This window comes from Triturus cristatus, chromosome 5_1, assembly GCF_964204655.1.
Source record: "Triturus cristatus chromosome 5_1, aTriCri1.1, whole genome shotgun sequence".
NCBI classification, from domain to species: Eukaryota; Metazoa; Chordata; class Amphibia; order Caudata; family Salamandridae; genus Triturus; species Triturus cristatus.
This window is the reverse complement of record NC_140587.1, coordinates 1,010,391,931-1,010,416,353: the sequence shown is the minus strand read 5'-3', so window position 1 is coordinate 1,010,416,353 and position 24,423 is coordinate 1,010,391,931. Positions and strand designations below refer to the sequence as shown.

The 24,423-nt window shown below is 44.5% G+C and overlaps 1 protein-coding gene and 1 pseudogene across 2 annotated transcripts in view; one reads left to right on the top strand and one right to left on the bottom strand.

Moving 5' to 3' along the window:
- Window positions 1-24,423, bottom strand: part of LOC146832786 (kinesin-like protein KIF17) — a 930,557-nt gene that overhangs the window by 766,598 nt on the left and 139,536 nt on the right. The window lies entirely within an intron of this gene.
- LOC146832787 (securin-like) lies at window positions 11,274-12,792 on the top strand (annotated as a pseudogene).

Genomic DNA, 24,423 nt, shown 5'->3' with positions numbered 1-24,423 from the left:
TTACCCAAAACCAAATAAATAGGATACTTTGCCTACTCAGCTGTGGTGGATTTTTGCCCACCCACTCCAGACGTCTCTGAGAATAGCAAGATTGAACTACTCAGATTCTAATGTTAAATAAGTACCCAACCAACGTTGGCGGTGCCATGTCGTGTAGTTCCTATAAATTGTAGGGTTGGTGTCAGACTAACTCTGATCACCCCCACCGGGTATGTTGGCCTTTTGTACCAACTAGCTCACAGTGCCACTAGAATCTCCTTTTACCAAGGAGAAAATAGTTCCTGGCAACCATCGAACATGACAACCTTGATTCCTCAGGACAATATACTAACTTTTGCTCAGTCACTCGTGCTTACTTAGTCTGTCTCAGAGTAATACACCGAATAAACAGGCTGGGCGTTTTGAATAAGCATTTATTGAACAGTTGTTATTCTGGTGTAACATGAATGAGCTGCAACAACCATTAGACAGTATAAGATATAAATGATTAGCAGTATTATAAAGGTAAATGGATGGTATAGTTCTACTATCTTACTATAATCATGAATACATTCAAGTATATAAAACACATGATAAAAAGATGCGTACTCCTAAGATGTCTCCCTAACTAGATGTACCTAAGTGTACCTAGCCTGTGTGTAGGTGTTAAGCCAAGAATCCCTCTAGGATTTAGTCAATCCCATTACCTGAAATTAGAGACTGTGGGACCACGTCCTGGTCTCGAGTTGGACACCCCATGAGGGATGTTTTAGACCACTGTGAGCTGGAGTGTTTGCATGCAGGAACATCAGTGTCTCTGTTCCGTGTGTTGGCCGGGAAGTCTCAGTCTCCTCTGTCTTATCTTAGCAAGATGTGATGTATATATACCCATAGGTCTCCCCAGGGGTGCTACCTTGCTGTGTTACTGTGTCGGCCTAAGGATGACATTGGGCATGAACTTTGTACATAGATTTTATACAGGAGATTGGAGTCCTGCTGTGCTTCCAAGAATCCTCATGCATAATGTATGAAATGTTGAACTAGGGAAAACCCACGTCCTGAATGCAGTGTAGTATGTAGGAGAAAGGTAAGTCCCTGTAAACCGTGACAAGTGTAATGTAGGGAAGAATATAGGTGAAGGGTAATGACGTTACTGAGGCCGATATTGAGGTACCTATATGGAATATAACACAGCAGCTCTGCGCTGTTGTCTGCATTCTGGCTGCGACGACTGGTATAATAACTCACAGTAGGTTGCAAAATATTAGTGATTGCTACACTAGTCTTGCTTATAGAGCCATCAGGTGTCTGTATTTCTAGGACCCAATTGAGGTCTTTGTCTCTCCTCTCTAGCCACGCTATTAATTTATTTGCCTGGTCTCCTACGTCGTTTCTGTGTGGCTATTGCGTGGGATCTGGCTGAATTCTTTTCCAGCTCTTTTGACTTTGCACTGCCGGAGCCGAAGTTTGTGCCTTAGGGTGGGGTCTGGTGTCCCCAGTCGACCAATTTGCTCCTCGAGTTCTGTTATTTCCTGTTCCAACTTCTCATATCTAGCGTGTTGTTCTTTTCTCTGGCCGTCCGCCAGTGCCTGGGCATGTCCGCTAACCACCACTTTGAATGCTTCCCACAGTATGCAATGGGAACTGACAGCACTCGTTTTCTCTTCAAAGTATTCTTCCGTTCTTTCCCTGAATTTATCCACAAACTCTCTGTCCTTAAATTGCCAGGATTGCACAGGAGGTGGGGAGCACCACCTCTACTGGTGAATGGTCTGATATGCCGCTGGCTTTGAATCACGCATCCTTGAACAGTCCCACACGTATACTTTTTGTGAAGAGGCAATCTAGGCGAGGTACATCAAACTTACTTTACTCCACATACATTATATACAATATATCATACTCATTCAGATTGCTGTCCTAGATGTGGAGCCCAAGGGGCAGATCTTCTCCACATGATTTGGCACTGTTCGTTGTACTCTTTAACTGAGAGGCGGTATTAAGTCGCTTAGGAGAAGTGGCAGGCTGGACCATTCAAAAAGAGGTTAAATAGGTCCTACTTGGACTATTGTCCATGCCTAAAAACAAAAAGCTAGGCAGACGCTTTGTTAATCTGGGGTTAGACGTATAGTAATATCATGGATGCACCCTCAACCACCACAATTCTCAAACTGGATGAGAGATATGAGTGAATGGGCAACCGCAGAGGTGGTGCAAATGAAATAAAAATAAATTACAAAAAAATAAGAAGTAATCTAGGCGAGACCCGCTGCCATGTGCCGCCGAAATGTGTGTATACTGCCTAATGTTTGGGTTATGAGCTCTCCATAAGTCTGTTAACCCCATCGTCGCTGCAAATGCTCGCAGCGTTCCTTGCCCAGTGGCTCTACCAAGCATTGTGCTACCATCTAACTCAGGCGACATTGTGGTGTTCATGGCATTATTAGACGTCCTTGGGGAATGCCAAGCAGTGTTTTGGTGAGCTCTGGAAGTGCCTCAGGATGGCGTTTCTGTGGTATATAAATAGAGCATATATTAAGAGTTTGGCCCTCCCGTATACTGGTTAGTGCCACATATCTGCCCACAGGGTCACGCCAGACGCAGCCCATCAAGAATGGGTTTGCATTTTTGGCTAGAAATGCCACTCCTCTGGAGCAAGATGTGAATCCTGCGTGGGCTAGTAGAGTGTAGCCAAATCGATTAAGTGCTAAATAGTGCTTACCTCGTAGATTTGTCTCTTGAAGTAGTACTAGGTCTGGGGATTGTCTACGTAGGGATTGTAGGACCATAGAGCGTTTGATTTTGTTGCCTAAAACATTGACATTCTAAGAAAGGATTGGCATTGTGGTTGTCGAACGAGATGCCATTACTGCTCTATGCAATATTATGTTTCCCCCCCCCTGCCCTCGCACCTCCCGCCCCTCCGTGTCTGAAATTTGTGTACCATACATTTTGGTGTTTCAATCTTAACTCAAAAATATCATAGATTTTATGTAACAAACTGATGAACAAACATATCCCGGTTGTCAACACCCCCCGCCCTGCCACACTGCACTGTAGGTAAAGTACCCACTTCCCCAATTTGCAGTGCGCCTGTCACCCATTCTTAATCATCCCTACTTCATGGGGTCAGTTGGCAATGTTCCTCCGTTAATATGGTAGCCCTCCCACTCCGCCCACTTCTCTTGTGTTATGACCCTTCTTATGTCCCTTTGCGGTCATCACTTACATTTCTCTTGCCTGGAAATGAGACCCGGGGCTAGTCCCCAGTTCTTTTCCTATCAGTTTCTTTCAGGCCCGGAAGTCAATACAATGTCGAATCGTCGGCCCCACTCCAGTTATAAGGTTCATACCTCTCCACCCCCTATTTAACAACTGATTGTGGGTCCAGAGGACAACTTCCATGTGCAGGTCCACCTTCCGTAGTGGACTCTTGCATTTCACTGGATGGGCTGTCGTACTGGTGCTCTGTGGGTCCTTTCAATGGAAACAAAATTAGAGAGTGTCTGGGTTTCAGTTGATTGATGAATAAGTCCTCCAGGAAAAGGTCCACTGAAGGTCCCTGCATTGCCTTCGTCACCCCCATCACCCTGATGTTGTTTCTGCGGGTCATCCCCTCCTGTTACCCCAGCTTTGCGGCCATTATTTTGTGTGGTTGAGACAGTCGTACTCTTTCTTCCAGCCTTCGAGTAGTAGAATGAAGATCTCCAATGTTATTTTCTGCTATCGCGAGTTTTTGTTCATGTCTGCCAGGAGGAGGTTTTCCTCTATAGTAAACCTGTCTATTTTTGTCTCAAGGGTCACTCCCATGCCGTGGATAACTGCCAATATAGCACCTAGTGAGGGGTCCTCCATTTCTTGGCTCCCATCTACCATTGAGTTTCTGGGCACAGCGCATTTGTCCAATTTATTGCTCTGGGGTACCGGTGCCCTCTTTGGTCGCATAGTGGCCGTTTTGGGGTTTTTTGCGTACCTTTCGCCGTTGGTGTCTTGAGTGCTCTGCTATTACAAACCGCTTGCCTCAGTCTCTCTTGGGGGGCCTCCCCTTTTGCAATTCTTTTTCTCCAGGCTTATCACTTTTACACCGTGCTACAGGTGGGATCCTGGTTTCAGGGGGCCGCTCTTCTGGCTTATCACTAACCGCTTTCTGTTGTGGCTTGATTCCTGGCACTCGGCACACTGGCCGTTGTGCTCCCACTTCTGAGTTAAATTGGTCTAGCTAGCCTTGTCATTTCAGCTGCTCTTTGTGTTTCTTTCACCCGCTGGTGTCCTGCGCACTCGGCTGTTATTGACGCCCTGTTTCAGTCTCTCATGGGGCACCCCCTTCTTTACTTACCTTCCACACGGAGCGTATCCCTTCTGCACTGAGTTTCAGACGAGGGCCTGAATTCTGGACTTGATTACCGGGGTTCTGACACTCTCCAGACTGATAACTGTCTTTTCACTTTTAGGGGTTAGATTTGTCCAAATGATTTCATTTCGCCTGCTCTATTCATACTCATTATACATTAGTGTATCTCACTCCTGACTGCTCTTCCCAGCTGATTGTCTGCCTGTTCTTTTCTTCACCCCCCCCCCCCCCCACTCCAGGCTTGCTGTCTCCCGATTTCTTCCTTTGCGGCTGAGCCACCGCACTGAGTTTTGAGTTCCTGCAGGGTGCCCAAGCATTACGGAACCCGTCGGGGATCAGATCAAGGGGTCTTGTTTCCTGCTTCTTTTTTTGTGCAGTTTTCCAGGGTATGTGGGGAGTATATCCCAGTCCCCCGCTAGCACTGCTGCCTGCACTCACCTACGAGAGAGGGTAAAAGGGGGAAAGATCTGGAATGCTCCCCACGTCACTTCACCCAGGCAGGAGTCCTCGTTCGGGCAGTAGCCCTCATCGCCGGTTTCCGCGTAGACCAGGGCTCAATCCGTGGCTCCGGATCCCATCCTCTGGAGTGCTAGTCTTGGCTTTCAGAACTGCTCAGTGCCATTCGGCTTCTGTTGGCATAGGCCTCGGCGTCCCTCGCCGCTGCAGTTCACCTTTAGTTTTCCGATTCTGTTTCTAGTGGGCATTCTCCACTATCGGAACATCCCGGGGTGTGCCGGGCGGATGAATGTCAAATAAAGGAGGGATAAGAGAGGGCCTCCACGGAGCTCTCTGATTATGCAGCCATCTTGGCTGGTGCCAAGCCATGCCCATGATGGAGCATGATAAGTGTGTGGAGAAGATTTTGTTTGTGCTGGAAAATCATGGTGTAACAATCAGAGAGGACAAATGCGTATTTGGTGTCAACGAAATAAAATATCTAGGACATGTTAAACTCTAGCCCAGTATTGTTGAGGGCATAGTGAATGCACCACATCTTGCATATAGAGAACATTTTTGGGGCTGTGTGAGTTTTACTCCAAAATTATACCAAACTGTGCTGTAATGACAACATGTTTCAAGAATTTACTTACAAAAATTCACATTTAGTTCGGTCCAGTGCATGTCAATACAGTTTTGAGTGTATCAAGCAGAGTATCTTGTCAGCACCTGCTTTGAAACCTTACGTGGAAGGTCATATTTTTGTAACTGTAGATGCCAGTGCATATGGCATGGGTGCTGTTTTGTCTCAGGTGTGCAATGGTGTTGAAGTCACTGCAGTATTTGTGTCCGGGAAGTTGAGAGTTGAAGAGACAAGATATTCTGTTATACAAAAAGAAATGTTAGCCAGTGTTTGGGGTGTTGAAAAGTATAAACCTTATCTGTGGGGAAGAGCATGTGATCATAGAACGGATCACAAACCGTTGGTTGATATTTTATCAGGCATCAAGATTAAACAATCCAGATTGGCCAGACTGTCGACAAAATTGTTAGAAATTCAATTTCAAGAAAAGTTGTATTGCAGGTGGTGAAAATGTTAGGGCAGATTTCTTATCTCGTTTGCTTGTGAAAAATGATTGTACAGAAGTTGCACAAGATAAAATCGAAGAGTGTATTATTGCCAAAGTTGAAGCTCAAGTGATTTATGCTTACATGGTGGTGTGGTGTAGGAAAGTAAAAGAGGATGTGGAGCTGAGTAAAGTGGTTTCATTGGTAAAATTGGGATGGCCGAGAGAAAAGTCTCTTGATGTGTCATTACAACCATACTGTAAAGTAGCGGATGAACTATCTTTGGAAGGTGAAGTGTTGGTGAGAGGTGATAAGCTGGGCCCACCTTCATGTTTTCGCTAACAGATCTTACAGACTGCGCGTGTGGGATATTTAGGCATGACGGTCACTAAACACAGAATAAGCAACGATTTTTGGTGGCCAGGTTTTGATGCTGAAGTACAATCAAAAATAGGGGGAGGAGGAGGATTGGACTAGGTTCATCCTCCTGTGTGATCAGAGTACAGCAAAACAAATCCGTAGATGACGGATCAAAAGAACCTAGCCAAGAAAAACGGGGGATTCACCAATTGGGTGAAAAAACACCTTTACTGGTAGAAAAGAAAAAATTCTTTTCTTCAGTCCCCTCACTCACCCAGGGTTGCCCCTAGGTGGCATGCTTCATCATTGGGGCCATCCCAAACATCTACTGCTTGGGGCGTGCTGCGACTTGCGGAGTTACGTAGGAGCACTTACTTTGTGAGGATATGTGTAGTGCAGTGTAGGGGGAGTGGTGTAAGTGATGTTTAAAATTTACCTAACTAGTGAGCTAATGTTTTATTCCTGCTCCTAGTTGGTAAGGATAAAACGGGAGTTAATAAAAGGGAAAAACAACTGTTATGCAAGTACAATCCCTAGTATGTGTCGACATGTTTCAAGGTATCCCCTAAACCTCTTCTTCAGGACAACAAAGGGACCAGCCCTTTGTGTACCACTCCATGCAGGACCTATAATAAAGTGAAATATAAATTATGAATGCACACCTATTGTGTGAGCATTGGGAAAATACATACGGTTGATTCTGAACACGTAGTATCTGTCATGGGGAAGAAAAAGCAAAATGCAAATTAATACATACTGCCTGCCCACCGCTCTTGTAGGCAGGTTATGGCATTACGCTGCGCATAAAAGAAGGTACTTCATAATATGGTGTAAGTGCCCTTAAAAGTAACATTAACTAGTGGTTAGATACTGTGTGGATTAATATACCACACTCGATATCTCTATTGTGAGAAAGCAAGGTTAAAATACATAATTAAAAACACTCGTGGTCAAGGACAAAACAGGACGCACACAACATGTAACATAAAATCAATTTCTTTTTGAAAAGTACTTATTTTTGGCAAAAATAGGCCTCATGGTTTGTCTGGGTGGAGGGGCCTGTAGAAACCCTATATTATAATAAGAATACTGAAATAAGTAAAATTATAAGGATTTGTTTTAAGCCATTCATCTCTTGTGCCTTCCTCTAACTGGTTCGAAAAGCAGTGAAAATGTGGGAAATAAAGGTTTTTTTAATTCCTGTAGGGAGAAAAAGTCTTACTGTGCTCAGCAACCCTCCGTCATTACGTCCTATTCATTCCCAAGGCGGACCGCATCTTAGCGTGTCTGTGCCTCGGCACCGGTAGAAGTAGTCAAACAAAAGAGCCGAGTCATTTCCTCGTGCTGTCTCGTTTGGTAGAGAAAACGGTCCACCATATTGTTTGTATTTTTGTTTAGGATTTCGAAAAAGGGGGTTATTTTAAAAAGTCTAAATTATTTATTTGTGTGCAGGAGTCCCTCGTTTGAACATAGGACGCCAGGTATTTTGTCGAAAAAGTTGGGGGTCGGTATTGAACCCTGGTCTAAGGGACACAGAGAGACTCATAAATGGCGGCCATATTGGAATGGTCAAAATGGCGAAAAACAGACTAGGGGTGTTTGTCATACAGCCTTCACATTATTCAAAACACGGGGTAAATACCTCAGTGCCTTTATTCTTGATTTTTGTGTAGGGCGGTCCCTGATTTTCCCATAACATGCCTGTTTTAAAAACATGCCAGATAGGGTTTCTTCAAATGGTTGGGGTCAGTATCACACCCTGATCGAAGGGATAAAATGAGTCTCAAAGAGAGTAGCCATTTTGGAGTGGTCACAAATCAATAGGCAGCCTGGGGATGTTTCTCATACATCCTTTTGGTTACTCAAAATGACCTAATTTTCAAAAAAGCGGCAGTTAAGTAGGTCAGTGATTTCATAATTAAGTGTCATTTTGCACAATTGTCCTACGATTGTCCGCTTACTTGGTGAAAGTTTTTGTACTAGATCAGGTTTCAAAAGGATAGTTATTTGGTAGCGACAGTTTTAGATTTGAGATATCAGGGTTCATTTATCTAGTGAATTGGCCCCATGATATATTCTTGTCCAAGCCTGTGATATCTGTGCGTAATTTGAAGACCCATCTTTGCTCCATCTCTAGTAGCATCTGTTCTAAATTATCACAGGGTTTTATGTGTTCCAACACTAACCACCTCATGTCATTTGGGGTGTGTTGCTTCTCATTGAAGTGTGCGTCATTCTAGTACTTGCTCTGTGGAATCGGATGTTGCTCTGATGTCCACAGATTCTTGTGCTCACCTTCCTGGTGGTCATACCCACATAGTGTAGGTCACAGTGGCACGTAATCAGATACACAACTCCTATAGTGTTGCAAGTGGTGAATTTTCGCAAATCCCATGATTTTCCTGTATTGAAAGTGACCCTTTTAGTGGTTGTAGTGAGGTGGCACACACGACAGTTACCACATGGGTGGTGGCCTGTTGGCAAAGTACTGATTACTTGTTGGTTACTTTTGTTTTGGGGCTTCGGGCGGGTGTGCACCAATATATCCTTCAAATTTTTGCCCCTCTTATGTGAGAACATTGGTGTTGGTATGTTCAAGTTACCACTGTTTTGAATCCGCCAATGTTTCTTCACCAACTTTGAGATTTTGTCTGATGCTACACTGAAAGTTGTAATACAGATGGGTCCTTTGTCTTTTTCATTCTCCTGTCTTTCTTTTGTTTCTAGAAGGGCGTCCCTATGATTATTTTGTGCTCTTTTCTTTGCCTTTGCAATGATTTTGGAAAGGTATTTCTGTTGTTTTTAGTTTCTCTGCTAGGTCTTTTGCCTGCTTATCACAATCCGATGTTTCCGTGCAATTTCTCCTGAGTCTAAGAAACTGTCCAAAGGGGAGATTTTCTTTCAGATGTCGTGGGTGAAAGCTGTCGTACAGTAAGAGGCAGTTTTTTGCGGTTGGTTTAAAATGTGTTGTGGTTTTGAGTGTGCCATCTACTGCATAGATTTTAAGGTCAAGGAAGACTAACTCAGACCTACTCATTGTGTGGTTGAATTTTAGGAAGGGGTCCTGTAGGGTGAGCCACTCCAGGAAGATGTTGGCCTCTGTTTCGTCACCTTTTCATATCACCAGGATGTAATCAATGTATCTCTTCCATTCCACAATCTTCTGGCGATGTGGGTTTTGGTCTGATAGGCTCTTTTGTTCCTCTAAATGATGGACGTACAATCCTGCCACACTCGGCGCGAAAGTACTGCCCATGCTGGTACCGTGTTGTTGTTGGAAAAGGGATTCTTCAAAAAGGAAGTAGTTCTCTGTTAGAGCCCATTTGCAACATTCTAGGACCACATGTTGTGGTGTATGGTAGGGCCATGCTGACCCATACAGAACTTCCTCTAGAATATCCATAGTTGCTTTGTGTGGTAAGCTTGTATAAAGGCTCTCCGCATCTAGGCCAATCAGGATGTTGCATGTAGAATCAAATTGAAGATCTCTCAGTAGGCAGAGTACTGATTTGGTGTCCTTCAAGTAGGTGTTAGTGTTTTGTATCAGTGGACGTAGGAAGGTGTCTGCAAATTTGGAAAGTGGTTCCAGGATGGATCCGATCCCAGAAACAATAGGTCGTCCCAGTGGATTCTCCACTGACTTATGTATCTTAGCGATAGTGTAGAAGTAGGGTACTGTCGGGTGGGTGTTGATCATAAATCCCCTTCCTTCTTGGTTACCCAGCCATGGGTGAGTGCTTCTTCTACCATGCTGGTGATTCCGATCCGAATTCGTTTTGTGGGATCATCTCTGATGCGTCTGTGGTTTCTTCCATCCGACAGGAGTCTGAGGCATTCTTGGCAGTATGCTCCTGTACTTTGTAAGACAATCCCTCCACCCTTGTCTGACGGTTTTATGGTAATGTCCTTATTGTTGGCCAAAATGTTAATGTCTTCGTGTTCCTGTTTCGTCGTATTATGGAATGTTTTCATGGTGGTTGGGTCCATTTCTCCAACTTCCCTCAAGACCGCCTTCTCAAAAGCCAGTCGTTCTACTGGTAGGGTGGCTGAAGGAGGTGTGAATGTTAACTTCCGGTGTAGGCCAGTGTCTCCTTTCTGAATATCACTTGTTCCTTTATTTTCGAAGAACACACGCAATTTTATTTTCCTGATGAATTCATTCAGCTCACAGCTGAGTAGGAATTTGTCTAATGTTGGGGTGGGCACGAAACCCAATCCTTTCTCCAAAACTGCTAGTTGTATTGTGGATAACGTGGTTCCTGATAAGTTAACAACTAGACTCGGTTGTTGCTGGTGCAAGGTAGAGTTGGTGGGCCCATACTCCTCATGTGACTCCGTGCTGACTCCAGTGGTTGTGCCCATTGCACCTGTTGTCCTCTTTTCGTCTTGCCTTTTTGCACCCCTCTGCCTTGTGCTAAAAAAGGAGCCGGTGAATATTCTGCTTGGGGGGCTGACTCCCAGTAGGAATACGGTTGTGGTTGGTATTGTGGAGGGCTGTAGAAGAACGGTGGAGCTGGGAAAGGTGGTGGTTGGTAAGGGGGCCATCCGTAGCCTCCTTGGCCTCCTCTGTTTCTCATCCTTCCTTAGAAGTTGTGGCGGCCTCTTGAGTTGTTTCTTTGCCCAGAACTACTGTTAGAGCCATTTGAGCTAGTGTCCCACCCATCTGTGTCCGTGTTGTATCCCGGATTCCTCCCCGACAGGTGATAGTCATCCCTGATATAAGGGTAGGCCTTCTCGTGGCTGAAGTTTTTTCCATCTGTCTTTAACTTTTGATATTTGGTCTCTTTCAGTGTCATCTCAAATTCTGTCATGGTCTTGTTTAGCTCATCTAATCGTTTTTTCAATTCTGCTGGTGTCTGTAAAGTCTTAAGTTTAACCTCTAAGGTGTGTATTTCTTCCTTCATTTCTTGTGATGCTGAATTAGATCGGCTGGTGAGAACTGCACACAATACTGCTATAGTGACAAGCATTTGTCTACCACTGTACCTGCTCCCATTCCCTGTAAAACAATCCTAGCAAAGTGTGGCAGAGAATAGCTGTAAATTTCTTGGGACCGTTTCATATCCTGCCTTCTAGAATGAGGTATTTCAGTCGGGGTTGATCATCTTCCAAGGCGGGTGGAGGTGCGAGGAGTGGCAGTGCCTAAAACCGAGTTACTGATTACGTTTTTCGGTGATGTGTTTTCTAGAGAAGGAACACCAGAGGAACTGCTCACAGACAATGGAGTTCAGTTCACATCCTTGACCCTTAAAGATTTCCTGGATAGGTGTGGTATGAAACATCTACGTACTCCTCTTAACCATCCTCAGGCTAACGGAAAGGTGGAAAGATTTAACTGAGTGTCGTTGGAGTATATATAAAGTGCAATCAGATCGAATATGGATTGTTAGACCGCGTTAAGAGAATTGATTTGGGCTTACCGTTCTACACCTCATTCGGTCAAGGGGGAGGTATCCTTAACTAGTAACTTATGAGAGGGAGAAAGGTTGTATCCTCATTGTGTCCTTTTTGGAAGGTGGATATGATGGGTCAGAGTTGTGATATTTCGAGTGGAAAAAGCTAAGATTTTGAGTGACAAAAGCAGTATGTTGCGTTGTCAGAGAGAAAGGATTTTCAAGGACAGTGTCTTCAAGAAGTCTAAGATCAGGGTCAGAGACATTGTTCATATCAAAGATCTTGTGTTGCAAAGAAAAAGATTTTTTTAAATACGGGTTCCTGTTTGGGTCATTTAGTTGAGAGGTGATGCTGTGCTTGTGTCAAATGGGCAATGGTGGAACTTGTCTAGAATCGACAAGGTGGAAAGAAATTATGCTAATCAAAATGATGACTTTGAGAGAAATTACAAAAAGGAATTTAGAGATGGTATTCAAAATAAATCAGACAACAAGCATGAAAAAGTGGTTAGCGATTCTGAGAGTTTAGTGTTGAGAAAGAGTGGTAGAACTATTAGACTGCCCAAAAGATATACAGAATAGTTCTATACTTTAAGTCTATTTGTTTATCTCGGAAGTGTCACTATTATGTTACACTTTGTTTGTTCTTGTTAGTTTTGTGTTCATACTGTTATTCGGCGTTTTATGAATGTTTTTATTTTTTGGTTTAATAAACAAAAGGTAGTGTGAGGTTGCCATCCGCATCTATGTTTTCTGAGTGAACTCAAATGCAGGGACTACGACTTGGCAAGGTATTAAAGGCTTCTCCATTAGCCATACAAGGTCTCGCTCACATCACTATCAACATTTGCAAAGCTCCTGTTGGCATACAAACAAATAAATGGCGAAGCCAAGGTTACAACAGCCTTCTGCTAGGAATGGAAGAACTGATGTGGAAATCCAGAAATTTAGAAATTCATTTCCTATAATCCACTGAATTTTGAGTGTTTTGATGATCTTGAAGAACACAGACTGGGTCACTTGTGCGTGGCTGGGGTATCGCTCCAGACAACAGAAATGGTAAGGTTTGATCGACATGTGATCCTGATGCCATTTCCTCTGAAACCCTCTTGATTCACGTGGTAGTCAGATATCCTGCAATTACCTTTCTTGTATTCTCTGGCTGAAACGACTGATGACCTGCCGCTGTTGTTGGACTATTGAAATCAATCCAATTCGGGCTTAATGTCATTGTTTATGCACTTTTGCTGTATTGTTTATATGTTTAATAAATGTTTTGTCACTTGTATTCTGTGTTGTTTGAAAAGCTGTCTGAATGTTACACTCCCTAGGCCCTTTGTACCGGCAGCATCTCGAAGTGAGACTTCTTGAATAAAGCTTTATATAAAACCCATACTTTGGATTGTCAGGCATCTGCTCAAGAAGCTCACAGCTGACCCCACCGACCTCAAGAACTATCGGCCCATCTCGCTCCTCCCCTTCGCAGCCATACTTGCAGAAAAAACTGTCAACAGGAAACTGACACGATTCATTGAAGAGAACGCCATCCTCGACCTGTCCCAATCCGGATTCTGAAGCAACCACAGCACAGAGACCGCCCTACTCGCCGCCACAGATGACAGCCGTCCCCTTCCGGGACCAAGGCCAGTCCGAAGCCCTCATCCTACCCGACCTATCAGCAGCCTTCGCCACCATCTCCCACCGCACACTAGTCGCCAGACTACATGACGCAGGCATACAAGGAACAGCCCAGGACTGGATCCGATCATTCCTCACTGGAAGAAGCCAAAGGATCAGACTCCAACCCTTCCTCTTCGACCCCACAAAAATCACCTGCGGACTCCCACAGGGTTCACCTCTGAGCCCCACCCTCTTCAACATCTACATGGCTGTGAGAAGTTGGCCTGGTATATGCTGGTCACTAGTTAAAATGGCCACCTTGCACCAGTACATTTCGACTCTTACGGTAGATAGGTTTAAGAAAACCTTTTAAAGAAAGCTATCCTAGTGATAGATGTGGAGAGCAGCCTTCAGGCTAAGTCTTTAGAGGAATGTAAAGCAGCTTGTTTTACCTTATAATCTCTTGAATCATTAAATGAAAGGACACCACACAGGTATATATATAAAATATATATGTATTTATTACTAACAACTCTCTGCTAATCTCTTTATGAGATTAGAAGTCAGGAACATATGCACAAATCAACATTTCACAACAAGTTAAGCACAAATATGGCTGTGGCCCTAGGGGCGTACCAGACCATATACCAAAAAAGAGACATAGGAATAACGACTTGAGAAGGATCCCAATTGACTTCAATGGAGCAAGTCGCCCTTGGAATTTTAGAGTTTTAGGATACTTCGGGAGAGTCTACAAGCAAGTCACTTACAGGGTAAGTAGTTCTAGAGCCAACACACACAGGAGCACCGTAGTGCTGGAGTTACCTCACCCAGGGAAGCCGGGTGCATAGGTGTCTTTTGGTGTCGGGTCGCGGCGTTGTTTTCAATGGGAGCCAAAGAAGACTTGCTGCTTGTGAAGACAGGAGAAGTGTCCGGTGGAATCCAAGGCTGGATTCAGAAGAAGGAAGAACTGAAAGCAGAGGAGACAGTGTTCAAAGTCACTTGGCAGTGACCCGGGGCAAGGAAGATGGATGTCCACAGTCGTTGGGTGATTTCAGGTGATCACGGGTGTCTTGACTCTTTAGCCACGAGGTCCAGGAGGCGTCGACGACAACCAGGAGCTGGATTCAGCATGTCCCACGAAGTCTGCAGCTTACTGCGGTGTCGGTGACCAGATTGGAGCCAACAAGCCTTGGTAACAGCAAGTCTTGTGGAAAGGATAAAAAGTCAGCGGTGCAGACCAACAAGGTCTGAGGGACTCACCCAGCGAGGGTAAGTCAGGGCAGGCCTGGAGCAACCAAGGGAGCCCTTTGAAACTGTAGAAAAGTCTTCTGGGGACCCACAAGCCAACCGGCAAGGGATCGCGAAGACGCCTCGGGAGGATTCACTCACCAGGAGCCCACGGTCTCTCGGGACGAGGTAGGCCTCTGATCATCGGAGGAAATCCTGCTGGAGGCTTGGACCACACGTGGTCCAATGCACAAGTTTGTCGAACATCATGAAGGGGTTGCACTCAAAAATAGTGCCCGGTACCCAGGTATTGCGGTTCCTCGTCACTCGTGGGGTCCACTTGCCTCAGCGTCGCTGGGGACTCACGATGGCCTTGGAGAAGTCAGGAAATCCACTTCCGGGGCTGCAGGGACTTCGGACACCGGCGGGAGCGGGAAAGTTTGCGACCGTTGATGCAAAGTTTTGGTGCCTGCCAAGCAGGGGAGTCACTGCTTGATTCCAAGGGAGATTCTTCAGTCTTCCAGAGGTAGTGGTAGAGGAACGTCGAAGATCCAGGATTCTTCTTCATAGCGTCATCCAGGGATATCTAGTTTGCAATGGCAAGGGTTCCCTAACTTATACTACAAGGAAGGGAGGGTTAGGGGAGTGGGTGGCTACACTCACTGCCCTTTGTCTAGTTTCGCGCCAGAGCAGGGGCAGGTAGCCCCTGAGCCGGTTTGAACTGGCATATGCACAGAGGAGCCTACTGCTCCCCCAGTGCAGGACTTCAAAGCACTCTAGGAGTGCACCCACCCAGCGCTAATACACCAAACCCTGTCTGGGAGGTGGTTACACCTCCCTGTGACAGGATGCCTATTGTTGGGCCTCCTCCACTGTGAGTTTCAGTCAGCAGCAGGAGGGTAGCCCAGTGTCTGTGACAGGTGGCATCCATTTTGGGATGCCAGGGCTCTTCAGGATTCTACCGTGTTTCCACAGTAGGTACATGCCTATCCCTCTAGAAGGGTGGGTTCATACTCCCACATCAGTTACTGGTGTGGGGGTATGATTCCAAAGCGTTTAGCACCAAACACGACATGTTTTGATGCAGCCATCCCAGAGTTAGCATTTACCGCGAGGTTATAATGCACTTAAGAGTATGTGGTAAATAATTTTCCTTTACCTGGACTGAATTTGATACAGGAACATAATTAAATAGCTCAGTAAAATGAGAGGCAGAATCCGTGGTATTAGAGGTTCGGAATGGGCTTTATTCCAGTGATCGATTATAATCGGTTGCTCCAAGTTCCATCACCACGGAGGTTCAGGAAGTGAAGTACACACTTTATTGACAAGAAGTAACCTTTATAGTACATACATTACAATGAAGCGAATGCAATAGGCGTAACAATTGATAAGGAAAATGACGATTTGTCTACGTAACCAAAAATGGGTGGAACAAGGAGTAAAAAGGAACATAATTGGTTCTGATGTCACCTATAGGTGGATCTATAAGATAATACTTGGCATAGATGCGCGCGCAGCAGTATGACGTGTGATTGACGTGCAACTAGGGGGTGAAGGGGACTTGACATTTAGCTCTACATGTGGAGACAAAAAGTCTGGGGGGTTAAGTCAACCTAATCCCAAATCATATCTAACATCCTATGTTTAAAGAACTATGTTATCCATAAAAGAAGGACTCTCGGACAGAATCTATTCTATACTGACTGTGCGTGCGTGTACAAGCGTCTAAGTGTCTACACTAAATGCGAGGGGGTAGAAATATTCCATGGTAACAGGGCTATGACTTACTTGCGTGAGGACAGAGAAGTCGAGCCTTTTGCTCGGTAGCTGGAAGAATGTTTACTTAAACTACTAGACAGGAATGCATCGGCTGAGGGGGAAGCAGATAACTCGAAGGCGAAATACAGTTCTTGGCAGAGAATAGGCTGATGTCAGGCTTCGTGAGCCGCGCAGAGAATGAGACAAAGTTCATGGTCACAGATGCAGGCTCGAACTGGGGTTTTCAGAGGCAGAAGGCAAGAAGAGTTTGATGACAGAATCAGGGCCTACTTGCCTGGACTGCAACATGGAGTAACTGAGCCATATAAAACCGGTGGCCTTTCATATTTAGGAATGGAATATCCGGCCCATTCATGGCGGATCTGACAGAGGGCATGTTGGCGGTGGACGCACATGTATTTGCGTCTTCATAACTGGAACTGGAGGGAACATACATGTACTTGTGACATGCACATAGAACCGTTGGGGTCCAAGATAGGGGACATAACTGACCAGAAAAATCCATATTTCCACATTCCCTCCTTGTCCCCTACTTGCCCGTTAAGAGATATCAATCTTCATCAATCCATTGATCTGTTAATATAACATCATTTGTTCTTCTTTCTTCTTCCGGGACGAACGAAATCTTGGTGGTGGAATACACGATGTGGCACACAGACCACAGATCGCTGGTCCACATTGTAGACATAGACAGCAACTGAATAGTATGAGAAGGCCAATACCTAGGAAGGATAAAACTCTCCATCCCCAGGCTGATATCACACTCCAAAACCAACTGGACCAAGTCCAAGTGCCTGGGTTCTGGTGTATCTGGTTTACAATCTTATGAAGGCGAGTGATGGCTTTATATACAGATGGCGAATTTTCTGGTATGAATACGCAGCAGCTTGATCCGATGACCCTACAAGTTCCGCCCCTATCAGCCAGGATGACGTCAAGGACAAGACGATTTTGAAGCACAACAATCCGCATAGCAGACTGCTCTTCTGTTAAATTGCCTAGGGCGGAAATAGTTTCATTCACTACTGCTTCAAGGGTTCTAGTTAATCTACGTATCAGTTTACTATTAGTAACAGTACCTATATAGGGAAAGATGCCTTTATTGAAATCTGTGTATTTTTCCCATGCTGTTTCAGTGTAATCTACAATTGGGAGATCTCTCCGCTCTCTGTTGTGTACTAGATGAATATTTCTGTAATAATCAGGAGGAGCTAGAAAAACAGGTGGCAAAAGGAATGCAATGTAGCAGGTACCATCCCAATCTAGAGGTAGACGCATATATGCAGTCTGACCACATATAAAGTAGGAGTGGTGATAAGCTCTAAATGAAGATTTGCCTTGATCACTGAATTCTACTATAGTAGTGCATTTACTATGGCCCATATGTATGGAACCAACCTTTCTTACACATAATTCCCCTTTTGCTGGGAATACTGACATGGTGGGTAAGACTAGTTCAACTTCGGATACGACATTTAGAATCATGAGATTAGGTGTAAAATTACCTAATCCATATACTTCATTTTCTAGATCAGTTCCTGTTCTCTTGGGGCGACCCTCCTTGTCAGGGTAGCAGACCTTGAGTAAAACTAGGTTCAGGTTTCCCCATACCCACTGATCCTGGTAAACTGCTGTGTCTGAGTCTATGGAATTGATTAAACTAAACCATGCTCCACAGGAGCCATTATGTGTAAATGGGTGTGGAAAGAATGGCAGGACTCCTTCATAATTCTGATAGGGAGGGAGCCGACCACACACCCAACAATTGGTGGCATTACTAGTCTGATGGGAATGATGTAACATACTAATGAAAGTGTTATTGCGCAGCGCAAGTCTATAAGATAATTCATGCGGAGGTAAGTCACTAAAAGAATGTTCTGCGGTAACATTGTAAATATGTCTTGAAATAGGGTAATATATGTGCAACAATATATTTGCAGTAATTATTAAAAGACTCAAGAAAAACAAGATTATTAATGTCACTATGCAATGGCTACGCAGTGATTTACAATACGCCTGTCGTTTCATCATTTTTCGCGACTGTCCATAATTCAGGTCTAGAGGATACATGTCAGAGACAGATTCAACCGCTTCACCTAGGAGAGGACTTAAACAATCAAATCGTTTGACGTTCTAGGCCTCAATTTAACTTTATAAAGTTCGTTTTCAGTTTTTTCAACCACAGGAAGTTTTGAATCAGTCTGTGAGGGAGTGCAGGGCACAATGTCTATATCCGAGGATTGTCCATGAAATTTCTTGATATGACTTGAATGAATCCAGCCCTTGCGGCCCTCGATCTTCACGGCTGTTCTTGTGGTCAGCAGAACCAACTTGGGTGTCTTCCACCTGGGCTCCAGCTGAGTCTTTCGGTCGAAATTTCTCACAAATACGATATCACCCGGAACTACGTCATGGGGTTTCACCTCAGTGTTGTCGGGAAATGCTGCAGCAACCTGTGAACGACAAGATTGTAGTGCAGACATCAAGGAAGCCAAGTAATCTGTCAGCATATTGCCGTCAACATCAGTTATTTTGCGTGGAATAGGCGTCCCCCACATATTTGGTGGTCTACCGAAGATCACCTCATACGGGGATAGCCCTGTTCGAGAGTGTGCTACCATTCTCATGTAAAAGAGTGCAACTGGTAATGCTACTATCCAGTCGACCCCTTTCTCTCTGCATATTTTGGACAATCTGATTTTCAGTATCTGGTTATGTCTTTCTACGAGACCTGCTGCCTCGGGGTGTCGGACACAGTGGAATTTCCACTGATACCCTAGCAGAAGTGAAACATGTTTCATTAATTCGGATGAGAACGGCTGGCCGTTATCTGAGTAGACAACACGTGGTAAACCGTATCGTGGGAAGAATTCTCGAACCAACTGTTTGGCAGTAGTCGGGGCAGTGTAATCTGAAACCGGGTATGCCTCCGTCCAACGGGACAGAGCGCAGACGACTACGAGAACATATTTGAATCCTCGACATCGTTCCATCTGGATATAATCCATCTGGAGGACTTCAAAAGGGTGATCAGGAGGCTGAAATCCACCCTGTTCTACGGGAACGCTTTTTCCTGGGTTGAACTGGCAACAGATCATACAGGTACGGACCTTTTGTTTGGCTGCTGCTCGTAAATGTTTATTGAACCAAATGTGTTGAATGCTGTCTAGCATAGCTTTTTCTCCTAGATGCGCTGGACTATGTGTAGTGTTAATTATAACTTGGACCATTGAATCAGGGAGGAACCACACAGACTTTTCCTTCATCATCCATCCTTGGTCCGTTTGGATCCCTCCTAATTCAGTCCATTTCTTTATTTCGTCTGGTGTAGCATGTGTCTGTATGTCAATTACGTCAAGGGTAGGATCTTTAACTGTCATACAATGTGTCGGTGTCGGGACTATTGTCTTTGTCATGTCGGGGGTTTGAGTTTGAGCAGTCTGTTTAGCTGTTCTGTCGGCTAGATCATTGCCTTGGGAAATGATATCAGTAACTTTCGTATGAGCCTTACATTTCATAATTGATATTGCAGTGGGTAGATGTATTGCATCTAATAAGGCATGAATGAGGGGTCCGTGCTGAATGTGGGCACCGTGGGAAGTTAAATAACCTCTCTCTCGCCACAGCACGCCGAAGTCATGTACAACTCCGAATGCATAACGTGAATCAGTGTATATGTTGACTTTTTTATTCGTGGCTTGAATACAGGCTTGTGTCAGAGCGATGAGCTCTGCGGCTTGAGCTGACAAAGTATTTATACGATTAGTTTCAATGACTTCAGTATCTGTGGTGACTGCGTAAGCAGCCACTAACTCTCCTGTACTTGTTCTCATACATGAACCATCTACATACAACGTCAGGTCTGGATCTAACAATGGGACATCGGTTAAGTCTTGTCTGGGTTTTGTCGTTATAGTAATAACTTCAATACAGTCATGAGCTAGTGGGTCTATTCCGGTTACTGGCAAAAGTGTGGCAGGATTCAATGTGTTACAGCGTCTGATTTCTATATGTGGCTGAAACAATGTAAGTTCATACCCTGTAAGTCGCGCTATAGTCAAGTGTTGTGTTTGCGTTCTATTTACAAGGACCTCTACTGTGTGTGGTACTTGAACTGTCAATGGATGTCCTAACACTATGGCATCGCTTTGTCTAATTGCTAAAGCTGTCGCTGCTACTGATTTCAGGCATGCAGGCAAAGCCTGAGCTACTGGATCTAATGTACTAGAAAAATAAGCACATGGTTTGTGTGCTCCTGCTTGTTCCTGTGTGAGTACTGACAAGGCAGTACCTTCGCGTTCTGTAACAAAAAAGTGTAAACTGTTTTCTGTAACATGGTGTTGCTAAAACAGGTGCTTGACATAAAGCTTTCTTTAGGCTTTCAAAAGCTTGTGTATGTTCCTGAGTCCAAGGGAGGACAGTCGATGTGGCTGCCTCCTGTGTTGTCAACTGAATGAGTGGTTTTGCTAGAAATGCATACTGAGGGATCCACTGCCTACAATATGAAGTGAGGCCTATGAAAGCCCGCACCTCCTTTTGTGTCTTGGGTATTGGCATGTTAGCTATTAACTGAATGCGGTCGGGTGTAAGCTGCCTTCCCTCCTTGGACAGCGAGTGTCCAAGATAAACAACTCGCTGGACACAGAATTGCAGCTTAGAAGGGGACACCTTGTGCCCCTTCTCGGCTAGAAATTGTAAAACTGTCAGTGATGCTTTTTCACATTCAGGTTCGCTTCGGGCGGTGATCAGCAGATCATCGACGTATTGAAGCAGAGCAGTGTTAACTGGCATGTGGATACTATCGAGTTCTCGTTTCAGTGCTTGGCTATAGATGCTGGGGCTTTCTGTAAATCCTTGAGGTGCGCGTGAGAATTTAAAGGTACGTCCATTTAAACTAAATCCGAACAAATATTGGCTTTCCGGATCTATTGGGACGCTGAAAAAGGCATTCTTGAGATCAATTACAGTAAAGAATGTTGCTTCGGAATCAATGGCTGTCAGTAATGACGAGATATCTGGAACCACAGGGAATTGTGGCACAATGCATTTGTTTAATTCGCGCAGATCAATAACCAATCGATATACTGGCGGGGCCTTAGGATCTGTTCGTTTAAGAATCGGAATTATCGGTGAATTACATACATTGGAGTCTGTTTCCACAACTACTCCTTGGGCAATGAGCTCGTCAATGATTTGCAGTAAAGCCACTACAGCGTCTGGTGGTAACTTGTATTGTCGCATTCGTGGTAGCACCACTCCTGCCTTTAATGTGACTCGATATGGTGTAACATTCATGCAACCAACATCAGTAGGGCCTTGTGCCCATAGACGTGTAGGTAAAGTCTGCAGTCGGGGATCCATGTCTCTAGACACATAGTGACCTTTAAAATCACGTAAAAACAACCTTACTCCTTCCGGAGAACAACATATTATGGCTCCTAGAGCTTTCAACGTTTTTATTCCTAGCAAGTTTTCTGGACATGATTTAGTAAGCAATAAATCTGTAGTTCGGGTCAGAGGCCCTATCGTAAGTGGAAGTGGCTGTGATACTTCATTAACAATAGGTTTTCCTGAAAAACCAAGGGAAATATTCTGTGAGCCTGAGAGGGGTGCCCCTGGAACTTCACTACGTTTTATAGTTGTTCGACTTGCCCCTGTATCGAGTAAAAACTTCCTATCTTGGCCTAATAATTCACTATGTACATAAGGTCCTTCTTGATCTACAGGAATCTCGATAAGGGGTAAATCAACTTCCCTCTCTAGGCTTGTTCATGCGTAACGCTGATACTCAGGATATTCATACTTTGCGGTCTGATACATTTGTCGTGTTGTTGTCTGTGTGGCAGCAACAGGCAACGGTGGTGCAGCTGGCACAAACTGTACTGGCTGTTGTGCGGCTGGCATGGCCTGGGCATGCTGCGGAGCTCCTTGTTCGTTCTGCTCTTGTCTAAATGGCCGTGGTCTTTCTTGTGTTTTACCTATGGCGATATTATGTTTTAGAACTGGACAATCGTGTACATAATGACCTGGCTTTTTACAATAATTGCATGTCCCTTTTACGGGTCCTGCTGAATCGGAATGTGTCATACCCTTTTTATGTCCTTCAGCTGGAACCGTCTGGGAAACTAGCATTTTCATTTTCGTGTCTTTCATGCGTCTGTGTTCATTTTCTTGTTCCTCTCTAATTCTATTGTGGTGGTACTGTAACATTTGTAACATTTGTGATGGAGTGTTACCTTGCCAGGTACTCTCGAATTTTAATACTCTATTCTTTACTGGTGGCAGGGCATTTTCTACTAATTTTGTTACAAACAGATGTGGGTATGATTCGCTACTTGCTTTTATGCCACTATTTATACCAAAACATTTCTCAAATCGGGCATAGTAATCACTAGTGTCTTCATCTTGCTTCTGTTTACAGGCTGAAATTGTACCCCAATCTTCCTTTTTCGTAGTTAACAAACGTGGCAGTACCTGTACTAATAAACCTGGTAATGCCTTAGTTTTATCCCCAAGTCCTGCTCCTGCAGTTCGGGCCTTTTCTTCTGCTTCTAACACTGACCATTCTATCTTTTGGTCTCCTACCTCCCACTCTTTTTCCTTGAGTTTCTCATAAATGCCAGCAGGCATCAATACCTTTAATATTGTCATAATGTCGGGATAGGTATACTCTCCCATGAGTAACATGTCTTTAATTTCTCGGTGAAAACCCGCTGGATCTTTGTCATGACTGGGTACCACTTTCTTCATTTGTAACAATTCTATTTTCGATATGGGCGTATATACAAATACGCGCTTGAACTCGTTGTCCTCGCCTTTTATTGGGTGCACTTCTCGTAAGGGATTCTGTCTATCCATGTGATACGTGGTTCTTTCCTTGACGGGCAATGAGACATGCTCTGTGCATACAAAATGGATATACTGCTCTCTTGATTCTAGAATTTCTTTAATTAATTTAGTACCTGCACCTCTCCATTTATTCATAAGCAATTCAGTCAGTATGTCAGGTAAGGGACCAGGGTCCGAATGCTGACTTCGATATAGTATAATGAGTTGTTGAATCATATAAATCCCCGCTAACCTCTGTTCATCTGGGGTAAGATTCAAAAATGTGCGTACTACTGTATCATCACTATATTTTCCGGGACTGTCCACCCAATGGACAGCTGCCCTGGCTAAATCTTGTTCATCCATAGAATCGAGAAAATGATAACCCCTTCGTTCTCGGAGTAGTTTGTCGGCGGTTTGGAACGAATGCTCGTTAGACCTTATATTAATTATAGGTATTTGGAAATTCCTGTTATTATCTGGACATATCGGACGTATCGAGTCAGTAAGACGTCTATTATTATTACAAGATCTTCCTCTACCTACATAGGCTATGGTGTCTGACTGTCCTGTGGGCAGTCCTGACCCTTCTTCCTCGCTTTGTTCGAACTCGTCTACCTCTAATCTTTCTTCGTGTAGGCGTTCTATTTCTTTACGGATCTTTCGGCACATGGCTATCATACAATTTTGTTTATCATGTCTCCCTTCTGATATATTCTGGCTCCATCTTGTAAGAACTCGCATTGCTTCCGGGTCTACCCCCGGTCGGTCTTGATTTCTGATCACACAGTTTATGAGGAAACGTAACAGTTCCCCCTGTATCTCTACTTTCTGGTATTCCATAGCTCTGTTAATACATTCTGGATCTCGCCCTGTTTGGACAAAATGATATATATTATCTAGATGCGCAGTCATTCCCGGTAACTTTCCTAAATACACTGCGGCTCGTCTGATACGCAATGATGCCAGGGTCATTTCGTCCTCTTTGCCGGGCACAGGGTCATATCTACAATCTATAAGAAGTTCCTTCAGCGTACGGGCACTTATGAGTTTGGGTGTACGTGAATGTGCTGACTCTTGAAAAGTAAGTTTATTTATTCTGGGTGGCGTAGAGAAGATATTGGTAGCACCTCCCGTGGCCCCATCTGGGGTGTCGGGTGTGAAAGGATTCGTCGAACGTGACACAGCAACTACAGGTGTGGACACAGCTATAGAAGTAGCTGTAGGAGCGAATGCAGAAACAGATGTGCTTGCCAGAACTTGTGACTCGATTTGTTGCTGTAGGGATATGTGTGCTGGATCTTGGCGTTGGACCTCCCCGGTATGCGATCTATGCGGGGCGGAATTTGCATATTCGGGAGCTGCGTCATCTAA